At 41.8% G+C, this 12,726-nt stretch overlaps 1 protein-coding gene across 1 annotated transcript in view; it reads right to left on the bottom strand.

The window, feature by feature from the left end:
* FSIP1 (fibrous sheath interacting protein 1) overlaps positions 1-12,726 on the bottom strand; it is a 30,747-nt gene that overhangs the window by 1,488 nt on the left and 16,533 nt on the right. The gene's annotated exons all lie outside the window — the stretch shown is intronic.

Here is a 12,726-nt window from a genome sequence, read left to right as displayed (position 1 = left end):
AGTACATGTGTATTACATTTCTAACCAGTATTCAGAAACATTTATTCAATGCAAGGTCATTTATTCTGTAAAATGTTTACTAATTTGGCAGTTTTCAAATCTTTTAACACTATCATAAGCATGTAGAGACAATGTTATAGGTAAAAATAAAAAGAGGCATGTTCACAGTTGCCTTCCACATGAAAGCAAAACATGTTTCAACAAACCCCCATAAAATAGGCTTCATTACATTCAAATAATTGGTTGCTGCAATCGTGTGAGCACACTGGACTTAAAATGTAAAAGATTTCCGTAAAATCCCCCCACCTCTGTCCACCCATCCACATACATGGGAACACCAGTTAGTCGATCGGCAGGTCACTTGTGGTGGGATTATGTGTAAGTACTCCCACCACTTCAAAATATGTCTGGCTAATGTATGTATGATGAACTTCTTTCGCACCGTACGTAGCCAACCATGCAAATCAAAGGTGCGCTAATGTGGAAGAATAGCCCAAATACCCTCTATAGGAGCTCTCTATAGGTCACTATTGTGGAGGCCCTTCCGCTAGCAGTGGCATCAGCAAGAAATTTCAGGGTTGCCCCTTTACTTTATATTCAATTGAGTAGAGCATTTAATATGTATATCTGAAGATTGTATAACTGTACCCACTGTCAAATGTAGATATGACTTTATTATGAAATACATTTTAAAAAGACATGGATCACTCTGAATATAACATCGTACTCCACCGTACTCCAACAAGGTATGGGATTTAGCAGAATATTATTTAGATTTTCTCCAGGAATTATTGTCCCTGAGCTATCAAAGGCATTAGTTCAGAACTGTATATATACAAAATAATATTGCTCATTTCACATGTGGCAACAACATAAGAATCCTTCGTAATTCAGAGATTAAAACCACGTGAATGCACACATCTAAACAATTGCACTTGCGATCTTGCCGTCATTTCTAAAAAGTCCATCTCAGATCATCGTGCAGAGCACTAATGGCTTTCGTATGGCACCTTGTAAAACAGAACGGTGCAGATCAAAGCCTTTGTTAAAAAAATGTAATATTTTGGTTTTCGTAGCAACGTTCCAACATGACTGAAAATGGTTTCAAATATTTATAGATTAAATCACCCCATGAGACAAGTTTGTTTGGAATAGAGCTGTTTGGAGGCAAACTATGTGTGCGTTGGTACTGTTTATGATTGAAAACAAAAAGACCACAATCCACCAAGCTGCCTCTTTTGTTTTGCTGAAAAGAGTGTTCTTTTGACATCTTGATCTTTCTGACCCACATACATATATTTGGAATGTTCATGGGATTCCAAACATAAATCTATAATCTTCTAATCACCAACTGGGTTCAACCGTGTGAAAACACAAGTTTTAAAGTAATCACAGTTTACCATACATTTTTTGCATGTGGAAATTAAATAAAAAATCGTAAGAATTCATTAAAACAAATTAATGCATTCTTTGACCACTGAATAAGGTCATTAAGTTATGTGCAGGTAACGAAAAATCTCCAACATCATAGCATCCACTTACATTGTCTTCTATAAACTGTATTACACGTTATATACCAACAAATGTAATGTATACTTTATAATTATAATTAGCAATCCAGAAATATATGTACCCTTCATCATTCTTGCGGTGGAAGCCAATGGTGCTTTGCAAACGTCGTGGGGTAAATATTATGCTAACTATACTAAATTATCAATTTGCTAGAGATGATAGTCATAATCATCATCAGCCATGGTCTACCCACTGCTGGATAAATAATTCCCCAAATTGTCGCCATCTCTCATGGTCTCGTGATGCAATAATCCATATAGCTTCTGCACGTGAGCTGATCTTATTACTCAACCTTCACAGTAGTTGTACTCTTGGGATGTTTGGTATGTTTCCCTCCTTCAGCTGCCACTAAATACTCCTTATAATCGAGACTGATTACAATCATTCCTTCAAGCGATGAGTCTTACTCAAGCCCACTTACTTTCTTAAGAGTCAATATGATGCCTCTAATTTGTGTTTGTTCTCTGATCCATGGTGTTTTTTTCTTTCTGTCTCTCAGTGCAATTCTAAACATGCACCTGTCAACACTTCTTTGTGTACCTGTCAGCTATTGTTCCATTTTCTTTGTCAGTGTCCAGGTTTCTGATCCATATGTCATAGCAGGGAAAATGCAGTGAATGAAAATAGTCTTCATTAGGCATAGTAGTGTATGGCTTGCCATCATCAAGTTCAAGGTGAAAGTGCTGAAAGAAGCTAAAGCACATTTATAAATGTATCCAATACAAATTATAATCTTCACATTGTAAAGTACATGTGTAGTGATATTAAATGGATCACTACGTCGCGCAGTGCCAAGTGCCATTGAAACAGGCGCAGAGGCTAACACACCATGCAGTACCATTCAGTGGGCCACTAAAAGCATGGTGCTGGGTGCGTAGTTAAAGGGCGGGGCCAGAAAGGGAACAAGTGCGGTGTAGCCTGGCAACGTCGGGAATATTCTGGATGTTGGGCGCGGCCGAGGGTGGAGCCAGGCCGGGCCGAGAGAGAAAAAAGGGAAGCCCCGATCACAGATCCGGGCTGTCTGCAGGTGAAGTGGAACCCAAGTGCTACGTTTATGTCTTCGTCCCCATCTTCGACATTGTGGGTCAGGCAGCACGTTGTCTGCTCTGACCCGATTATAGTTATCCCGTATGCAAGATAAATAGGTGTATTGTGGTCCTATGCGTAACAAGAGTAAATATAGGTGTATTTAGTCCCGTGTGTAGGTGTTGCGTACAGTTTAGAATAAACGTTGTTGCCTCCTAAATAGTGTCTCTGAATGACATTTGGTGTCGGAAAATAACTAGTTAGGAAAAGAATAGTTAAATTAATGCCAAGGTCCAAGATGTGTGAAGCCGCGGAGCCGCAGCCCGCGCAGGCGGCTGCCATTTTGTCGACGGGGCTGGAAACCGCTCCCGCCAAATTTGACGTGCCGCCGGCTTCGCGCTCAGAGGTGCCCACCCTGGGGAAGCAGCTGCCCTTCGTAAGGGAGTTCGCTGCCTCTGGGGGCGATTGGACAGCCTTTTAAAGAAGATTATCTAGCTGGTTGGATTGACCCTGAGGCGCTGTGTGCGCTGCCTACAACATTAGATGACGATGCCTTGACGGCTTTTTATGTGATTCCCCCATTGGAGACAACGGCGTGCACGCAGATGGCATATATTTTTGACCCGCTGTCCAACGTGCAACAGAAGTTTGCCATGCGGAGACAGGGGGAAGCCGAAATGCCCCTCACCTTCCGCAGCACGCTAATGTTGTTGTGCCCAGCGGCGTACCCTAAAATGGATCAGGCAGGGTTGGACTCTCTGGTTCTAGAACGACTGTTGGCATTGGCATGGGACATGTACGTTTATTTGCCCGCCACAGAAAATTGCAACCTAACATCTCTTAGGGTAACGCGCTGTATCCAGGCGCACTGTAATTTGCGGTGGTGATTCAGAGTGGCTGCATGCGCTGGACTGCCGGGAGACATTGAAAAGCCGGAGAAAAAGAAGTCCCCTCCACTTTGTGCATCGCTGGAGGGGAGTCAGCGGGCGAGCACTGACGTGGGATGCGTGCGACAGCACTATTGGTCTTGCGCTCGACGAATGCAGGCGCATCCAGGTGGAAGACGCCTCCCTTTTGAAAATATGTCGCCGCGTCGGTAGATGTCCCCGGTGGTCATCAGGGATGGGCTGCTTATGGGGTGGGATGCAGAAGTGCAGCACCATTGCATCATCATACCAACTGTCCTGCGGGATAAAGTTGTGAGGGTGGCCCATGTGTGACTAATGCACCTTGGTGTGCAGAAGACATTGTCTTCTTTGAAGCACGACTTCTTTTGGCCAGGGATGTCCACAGACGTCCACAACATCCTACAAGGATGTGTGGGGTGCACGCGTCGTAAACCCCCGCTGGCCCGACCACCGCTGCAGTCTATTGGGGTGTCGCACATTAACGAGCTTGTCCCTCTCGACATCCTCGGACCATTACACACCACAACGAGGGGAAATCAATTTCTGCTCCTAGGAGTAGAATACCTGTCACAATCGGCCATCGCATGTCCCTTGCAGGATCAATCGGCTGCGTCCATTACCGACGCTTTGATTAATGAGTATGTCTTGGACAAGGGGGCCCCTGAACGTCTCCTTAAGAACCAAGGCTGTAACTTTTCTTCCAAGTTGTTGAAGGATGTGTGTGACCTATTGGGTACTAGGAAAATTTGTACTTCGCCCTACCACCCACAGACTGACAGGATGGTTGAACGGCTGCATAGGACTCTAATGGCCATGTTGTGCCAGTAGGTCAATGAGGCACAGTTCGACTGGGATTTACACGTTCCGGGTGTCCTCACGGCCTATAGAATGGCCCCTCATGCCTCTACCGGGTTCTCCCCATTCTTTTTGATGTACGGGAGAGAGTGTGACCCCCCCATGGAGGCCCAGTTGAATATTGACTCACCCGCTAAAAAGATAGCTGTGCCAGAACTTATGCGCCTCATGCGTAGATGGCTGACTGAGGCACGGGATGCGTCCTGTCTGAATTCGGCTAAACGACAAGCGTCCAACGAAAAACTGGTGGCGCTCCGGGAGTCAGGGAAGCCGTGGAATGTCAGGGAGAGGGCTTGGCTGCACTGCCCTCAGGTGCCTGTGGGCACTTCCCCCAAGTCCTATAGACCGTGGCAGGGCCCGGTCGAGGTGATAGAGGTCAAGAGGCCCAAACGCATTCGGATCCAGGTCGGTTGCAGACGTTGGTACGTGCACCCGTCACGACTGAAACCGTACTTTCCACCTTATCCTGATGTTTCATCCCCATTGCCCCGAGGCCGGGTGTCTGATGTGCCCAACGATCCCAGACGTGTGACCACCGAAGTTAATGCCTCAGCGGATTTCTGTTCCTCCGCCCACAGGAATCCAGCACTTGATTACCTCAGAGCTGCCCGTCACACCGTCAGAAAGCCATCCAGCGGGGAGGGAGCGGCTGACACCTGCTTTCCCTCCTCTCCCATCTTCTGTCTGGTAGGGGCCGCGCCTGTTAGGCCTTCTTCAAGTCGTTCCCAGGGCCCCCATTAAACCTGCCATTGTCCTGCCTGGGGGCCCGGTGACGAGAACCCACTCCAAAACTGTGACTTTTAAATAACCCACTTGCTCATCCTATTTATTTTGATGCCGCCTACCAAGAGGCCACAGCCACGAGCCAGGCTAAGTTTGCCGGTTGAACTGGGTCCTTACTGGGCTTGTGGGAGGCGGCGGGTCGGCGGTCGTCAAGTATTGTACAGAGTCCGGGGTGGGTCATTATGGTGCGTTGGGGTGTTTTTATTGTTACTGTATTGCATTGTTTTTGTTTGTTCGGGTTGACTCGCGAGGGAGGTTCCTATTGTTGTTGATGTTCTTTGCTTTGTGTGTTGTGTTCCGGTAGTTCGTCCCGCTGTACAGGGTATGGGTGTCAGCTGGAACGGCTGAGTTTTTTCGGGGGGGGGGGGGGGGGGGGTGATGTAGTGATGTTAAATGGATCACTACGGCGTGTAGCGCCAAGTGCCGTTGAAACAGGCGCAGAGGCTAAGACACCATGCAGTACCATTCAGTGGGCCACTAGGTGCACGGTACTGGGTGCTAGCAGAAGGAAGCCTGATGAGTCCTACCAACAGAGTAGCGGATTGCAGCCTCCACCAGCGCCACAGAGAATCGCCACAGAATAGGCCACTGGAAGAGTGTGGTGGGGGGTGGCTGGTGGTAGGGGCCATGTGAGGACGAGTCACCCTGCACCGGGTTAAGCACGTGATGGGCCCGGGTGAGAAATGTGGGCCAAAGTTGAACGAAGGGGCATGGGGGGAGTAGCGGAGAACGTCTAGAGAGTTCCCGGAAGAGGCGTGGTTAAGGGCGGAGCCAGAGAGGGAACAGGTGCGGTGTAGGCTGGAACCATCGGGAATATTCTGGATGTAGGGCGTGGCCGAGGGTGGAGCCAGGCCACGCCGAGAGATAAAAGGGAAGCCCCGATCACAGATCCGGGCTGTCTGCAGGTGAAGTGGAACCCAAGTGCTACGTCTACGTCTTCGTCCCCGTCTTCGACATCGTGAGTCAGGCAGCACGTTAGCTGCTCTGACCCGATTATAGTTATCCCATATGCAAGAGAAATGTGTATTGTCGTCCTATGCATAACAAGAGTGAGAATAGGTGTATTTAGTCCCGTGTGTAACAGTGTTGCGTAAAATGTAGAAATAAACGTTGTTGACTCCTAAATAGTGTCTCTGAATGACTCACAACACATGTTTAAAATTAATGTATATTTCATGATAATCAGGTTGGTACTTTACATGTAGATATCAAATATTATGGAAATATCCTTTGAAAATATGTATGTATTGTAATATATTCGTTTAAAAGTAAACACAATCATATGTGTATGATAACTGTAAAAATGTAGTTTGGGATTTATTCAAATACACAGAAAATAACTTTTTCAGGAGGAATTATATAAATATAAATGCAAAGTATCTGTCATAAGTTTCACAACAATTCATGGTCTCTTTAATGTAGACTATGCTATGCTACTGAGGCTTTGTATCTGGCTACATTCCTCAAACCAAAAAGCCTTTTCAGTGTGCTCTGGTGGGGGTAAAATCTGGCCTGCTAATCTCTCTCTGGGAGAAAAAAACTCATCCATTAGCAATTATAAATTAGCTGCAAACAAAGAGACATTCAATGAAAAAAAAATCTGTCAGGTCACAACAATCAGGAGACATGTTGCAGCTGAGGACATTTTGCCAGAACCAATTATATTACAATGGATATGTTTTTCGACAAAAGTGTTGGCAGGGGTGGGGGGTAGGTTTGGTTTAGAGGAAATCTTAAGCTGTACAGAGAACTGCCTAAAATATCAAAGGCTTAACAGAGGTGATGGAGAGACTAACCATTAAGCAGCCCCGTCACTATGGAGACACATCATGTCTGAAAAGAAAAGGCAGAACATTCCTACGGAATCGTAGTCCATTAGGTTTTCACACTGCTTTTGGCCTTCACAATGGATTTTGGGGGCTGGAGCCAGTAATTTTGCACAGCAAGTGTACTATACAACATTACAATGAAACGGCAGGGAAGCTGGACCAACATCAAAATATTGCAATGAATATTCAGAAGCCTGTCTCCATAGACATTGATGGGGCCTTTCTATTCTGCAAGTGGGCTGTGCCTGCCTTTTTATTCTCTGTATATTTTTTTTGAGTTTTCACAATACCAGTGCCCGGTTGCTATGCCCAGGCATGGAAGCAATTGCACACTAGCAAGAACAGTCACAGTAAACAGGCTTACACAACAGAATGGAGGGTTTACTAACTTTACTCCCACCCCCATGAGGTCCAAACAGATTACAAGACACTGACACCAGCTTTTCAGATGCAAAACTTCAAGAACAAAAAGACCCCCCAGTGAATTGGTGTGAAATTCTGCAAGCATTCTAACAGCTACATTTCAGTTAATGAGGCTTAATGAAATGACGAGAAATATATATTTTTAAATGCCATAAGCATCTCTGCACCCACAAAAGTTTAATTATATTTTAACTGCTATTTGTGGAAATCAGAAGACATCTAAATGCAGTAGCAAATTGAGCAACAAAGCCATTCGGACTCATTCATTCGGCTATGTTACGACGAAATGAAATGGAATTATCACATTCCTGTTACACTCTTATAAAATAACAAATTGGCAGCCCTCATAAATTGTAAGATTTAAATTAGAGCCCTGGTCGAGAGTGTTTAATGCTAATAAAGCATTTTAAGAACGCGTTTGGAATAGGTGTTCACTTCATTGTATTAAAGCAAATTGGATAGGTTTCAAAACACTTTATTAAATACTTTGAAAGTTTCTTCATAATGCAATTACTTCTCAAATGTTATGCTACTTAGGGATCCAATTACTGGGAGCTTTACTCACTGCACAACGACAGCATTTGTTGAAAATCTGAGCTCTGCTTATAAAGTGTACTCACATGCTTTTCAAATCCTCAGTATAACAACAATTATATTTGTACATGTTCCTTTAAAGCAGTCAACAAGGACAACTCTATGGTGCATTTGGAACATAATTAAACATTTTAATAGGTATACTTTATTTTGCAACATAACCACTTTTTGACGAAATGATTCTGAATAAGCCTCATAAAATGTGCCATTTAGTGTCTCAATCCTAAAAGTTTTGTGCATCCACCATATATGCAATACATTATATTATATGAACATTTTAAAAACACTGTGGGTGTTGTTTCTTAGTTAGCATAGGCGAGTAACTGGTATGGAACGGATAAATAAATGGCACTTGTCAACAAACTAAATATAGAGAGAGTTGTGAAGGTCACATTTCTTTTCTTGTTTATATATCCATGACCACGGCAGTGTGAAAAGTGTACGGCTGGTGACAAAGTCTGGAGCTAAAAATAAAATAAAACCTTTCAAAAATATCTGAAGGCGCCTAAACAAATATTTCATCATACGTCTAAAGCGAAGTACATATTTTCTTCCCCTTGCCTTCGTTCGAGTCAAAATGAATTCTCTACTACGCCATAACCATATCGGATACTATGCATTAAAAACGCGTTCCATGTGCTCGTATTATTCATCAAGCTTGTTTGTTTCAACTAGTGCATCCTCGTGCAGTCGTTTCCATCACGCTATGTGTTAAATCTACGTGTGCCCAGTGGGGGACATCATTAAAGTGAGTCACTTCTTGAAACCGCACGCATTGCTTAGTCTTGCTGTATAATTACAAGATCCCTGAGATCTTTAACACATGATTGATATTTGTTTGCATTACACGGTTTATATAACACTAATTACCGTAGCCTTCCTCTGTTTAGATTATATATGTTTCCTCTACAAAATCTACTATAATTAGTGGCATGAAAATGCAAAAAACGAATGATTGTTTTTCAAAAGCTTCTTGCATTTTGATTATGAATAATAAAACATATGGAGTAAATATCCTTTCTATGTTTATTTCTCTGCAATATTTCATAAAAACTGTAAAAAATATATGTTGGGAACAGAGCTTACAATGTTAAAACTTAATGTCAAATTTCTATGACTAAAACATTCCATTTATTCAAAATAACACCAAGAAGAAAGGTAGTTGAGAGTATTTTGAAAGTGATAGCAATGGTTTGAAGCTTCCGTGACTGCAGGAATCCATACTCTTTGGTTATTTCGGTAAAGTCCCGTGGGTAGAAAAAATAATAGATCACGACGTTTCGATCGCAACAACAAGCGACCGCAAACAGTGCGATTGAAACGTCGTGATCTATTATTTTTTCTACCTACGTGACTTTACCGAAAGAACCAAAGAGTATAGCAATGGTTTATTTGTAATTCTGTAGTAAGTAGGACCTATATTCTTGGTTCTTTCGGTAAAGTCACGTATAAGGGAAATAATAAAATAATAAAAACATAAAACAATACAATTCTCACGACGTTTCGACTGCAACACAAGCAATCGTCATCAGGTGTGAAATCCACAGCAGGAAAATAAAAAAAGAAACGTCGTGAGAAGTTTATTGTTTTATATTTTTATTATTTCCCTTCTACGTGACTTTACCCAAAGAACCAAGAATATGAATCCCTGCAGTCACGAAAGCTTCAAATCAAAATTTAAGGAGGACCTAGTTACGTTTTGTTAATCAGATGACCATATAGAATATTGATCCTGCCATAGTGACCCATTAAGTGCAAACAGTGTCACTGTCTGAACACGAAAGTTACAAAACCAAAAACATGTAAAAGCAACCCGACAAATACGGTACAAGGTGAACACTGTGACCACACACATCTTGCTTCCTAGTGCGAAGGAATTAATGTAGAGATTGTGCTTGGGGGTCATAGTACATGGTTATGAGAGGGTCATGCTTTACTGTTTATCGTCTAAATACTTCACGTCCTTTAGGATCAGCACCCATTTACAAAGTTTAACCTCTTCTGTTACAAATTCGGAATGTGGAAAGATACATGCTCAGGTGATATCGATGCTTTATTATATGACATTTTCCAAAACAGTGTACTGCTATTACGTTGCAAACATGCCAATGAGTTAGTTTTCAAAGTCTACAATGGGCAACACATTTTGCTCAGGTCATTTAGGAAAATGCCCTTTTCAAGGCTAAAATACCACTGTGGCAAAACGTTCCTTTAGATCTTCTACTTTCGTACAGCTGATGTAGACGCAGAGCAACAACTACAATTTCACATGCGGGTGGTCAAGCCAAATAGCTTTCGATAATGGATGCTTGTAAATCAGTAATTTATGGAATTCCATATCGGTATATCATCCATCAAAACGAATGACAGTATAGTTTGTAAATGCTAGATATAGTATTTGATTTCATACATCAAATATATTCTGGTGATAAGATATTTTTATAGTCTTGCACATCAGTTGCTGTTCATTTAGACTTAAGTCACCATTAACTAACACTGAGCACATGCAGATAATCCTCAATGTGACAGCTTGACTGAGTGTTTCTGATATTAGCTTGCCAGCACGACATCTGCCTTTCGGAAAAACAAGCTCTATACATCTAGAAAGGAATGTCGGGGTTACTAAAGTCTTGGTTAATACCATTTTTAAAAATCTGATTGTTCACAGAGGCCCAGAGAACAAGAAATTACTTCCAGGAAAATATGTTTCATGCTTATTGAATTCATTGAATGTCTTTTACCTACGTGACTTTACCGAAAACAACCAAAGAGTATGAATCCTTGCAGACACTAAAGTATCAAATCTAGAATTGTCTTCTTGGTTCTTTCGGTAAAGTCACGTAGAATGGAAATAATAAAATAATAAAAATAAAACATAATAAAATAATTCTCACGACGTTTCGGCCACAACGCAAGCAGCCGTCCTCAGGTGGAGAACAGGTCTGTCGAGAAGACAGAGTCAGACTCTGTCTTCAGACTCTGTCTTCTGTCAGACTGTCTTCTGTCTTCTCGACAGACCTGTTCTCCACCTGAAGACAGCTGCTTTTGTTGTGGCCGAAACGTCGTGATAATTAGAGAATTATTTTATTATGTTTTATTTTTATTATTTTATTATTTCCATTCTACGTGACTTTACCGAAAGAACCAAGAAGATGAATCCCTGCAGTCACGAAAGCTTTAAATCGAAATCTAGAATTGTCTTTAACAATTATAACATTTCCATTTCAACATGTCAAATGTATAATACATGTATCCATTAATGACTGCAATAACAATGTAATTGATAATAGTAATACATTGATGTTCAGATTTTCTTAAATTAACATTTTGGCGACAAACTTTATTTCGTTAAAAAGTTGAGATTGCCTTACATATTATAAAAGTATGACCAGATATTGCTGGGGTGCAACAATGTTATGACAATGCCAACAAAAATATCTAGTGATCAAATGCACACATATGACAGGCAACCTAAAACACTTTGAAAGGCATAAAGGATTTCATTAAAGGAAAGGTACCTCGGGTCAAAATGTTTCTGCATTTTTTGGGAGTGTGCATGCCCAGGTTAAGCCATGGATTAGGGATCACATTACTGCAGAAAGCTTCAACAGCAATAGGGGTCATAGATCAACGAGGAGGAAAAAAGTCTGCAGCGGGATGGCTACGATATGGGTCAGTGGCACTGTGAGGAAGATTGCACAGCTAGATCCCGGGGCTTCATGCTGCCTTTGATCGCCACGTTCCCATCTGACACCTGGCAGCTCACCCTTTTGAGTTTTTCAGATCAAGCAAATGCAAGACGGGTTAAAAAAATAAATGAAGGCCCACGGAGAAAAAGAACAGGTTTAAAACGAAATCTTCACCGATTTATAGATTCTAAACAATACGCATAGGGATATGTAGCATTTGGACACGGAAAATGGAGATGACAATTTCTGTATTTGGTTAAATAAAAGCTGCTTGAAATTGATGCGGTTCAATAATTGAATGATTGTACAAATATAGCAATTTTGGATGAGGGCCTCCCCATGCCGTGTGGATCGTGGGAGTTACTTCACATTAATTCAGACACTGATAAGTGCGGATTGGTGAAGGAAAAGCATAGACGCTGTAGCATAGTACACTTGGATTTAGCTGAAAACACAGCACCCCAGCAGACTACAGTAACTGTTTTCAACATTGTATTGACCTATTCCCAGCATCATCCAAGCTAAAGCCTGCTTAGCTTCTAAAATTCGACCAGACCAGATGCATTTTGTGTGCTTCAGTCAGATGAAATGTATGATTTTAAACCATTAATGGAGCAGTAATGCACCAAAATGTTATGTAACTTCAACAATTCACATACATGTGCTGTATTCCTGTCTGATATGCAGCCTCAGCTGCACAAACATCCAAAAGAGTTTGTGGGTTTTTCACCTCGAGTCAACATTTAACATGTTATGCTCAACTTAAAAGTCTGCTTCCTGTGTTTGACTGAAGTATTCGTGTAAACAAGATGTTAATCTTGGAATTAAATACATGGACTTGATTATGACATACAATAAACGAACACTATTTATATGCTGGTAAAGTAACTCACGTATGTTAAGGCAGTGACATTTTTGAAAGAGTAGCCTACACAATTTTTTTTTTTAAGTTGGGAATAGAAAAAATATCTTAAAGCTGCCATCATCACACCTCTTCTTTTACCCCACGTTGAATATCTAAAATACAATTATTTTTTTATTAATCAC

The sequence above is a fragment of the Lampetra fluviatilis genome, chromosome 18 (assembly GCF_964198595.1).
Source record: "Lampetra fluviatilis chromosome 18, kcLamFluv1.1, whole genome shotgun sequence".
Taxonomy (NCBI): Eukaryota; Metazoa; Chordata; class Hyperoartia; order Petromyzontiformes; family Petromyzontidae; genus Lampetra; species Lampetra fluviatilis.
Note: the sequence above shows the minus strand (reverse complement) of the source record. Positions and strands in the feature narration are given on the sequence as shown.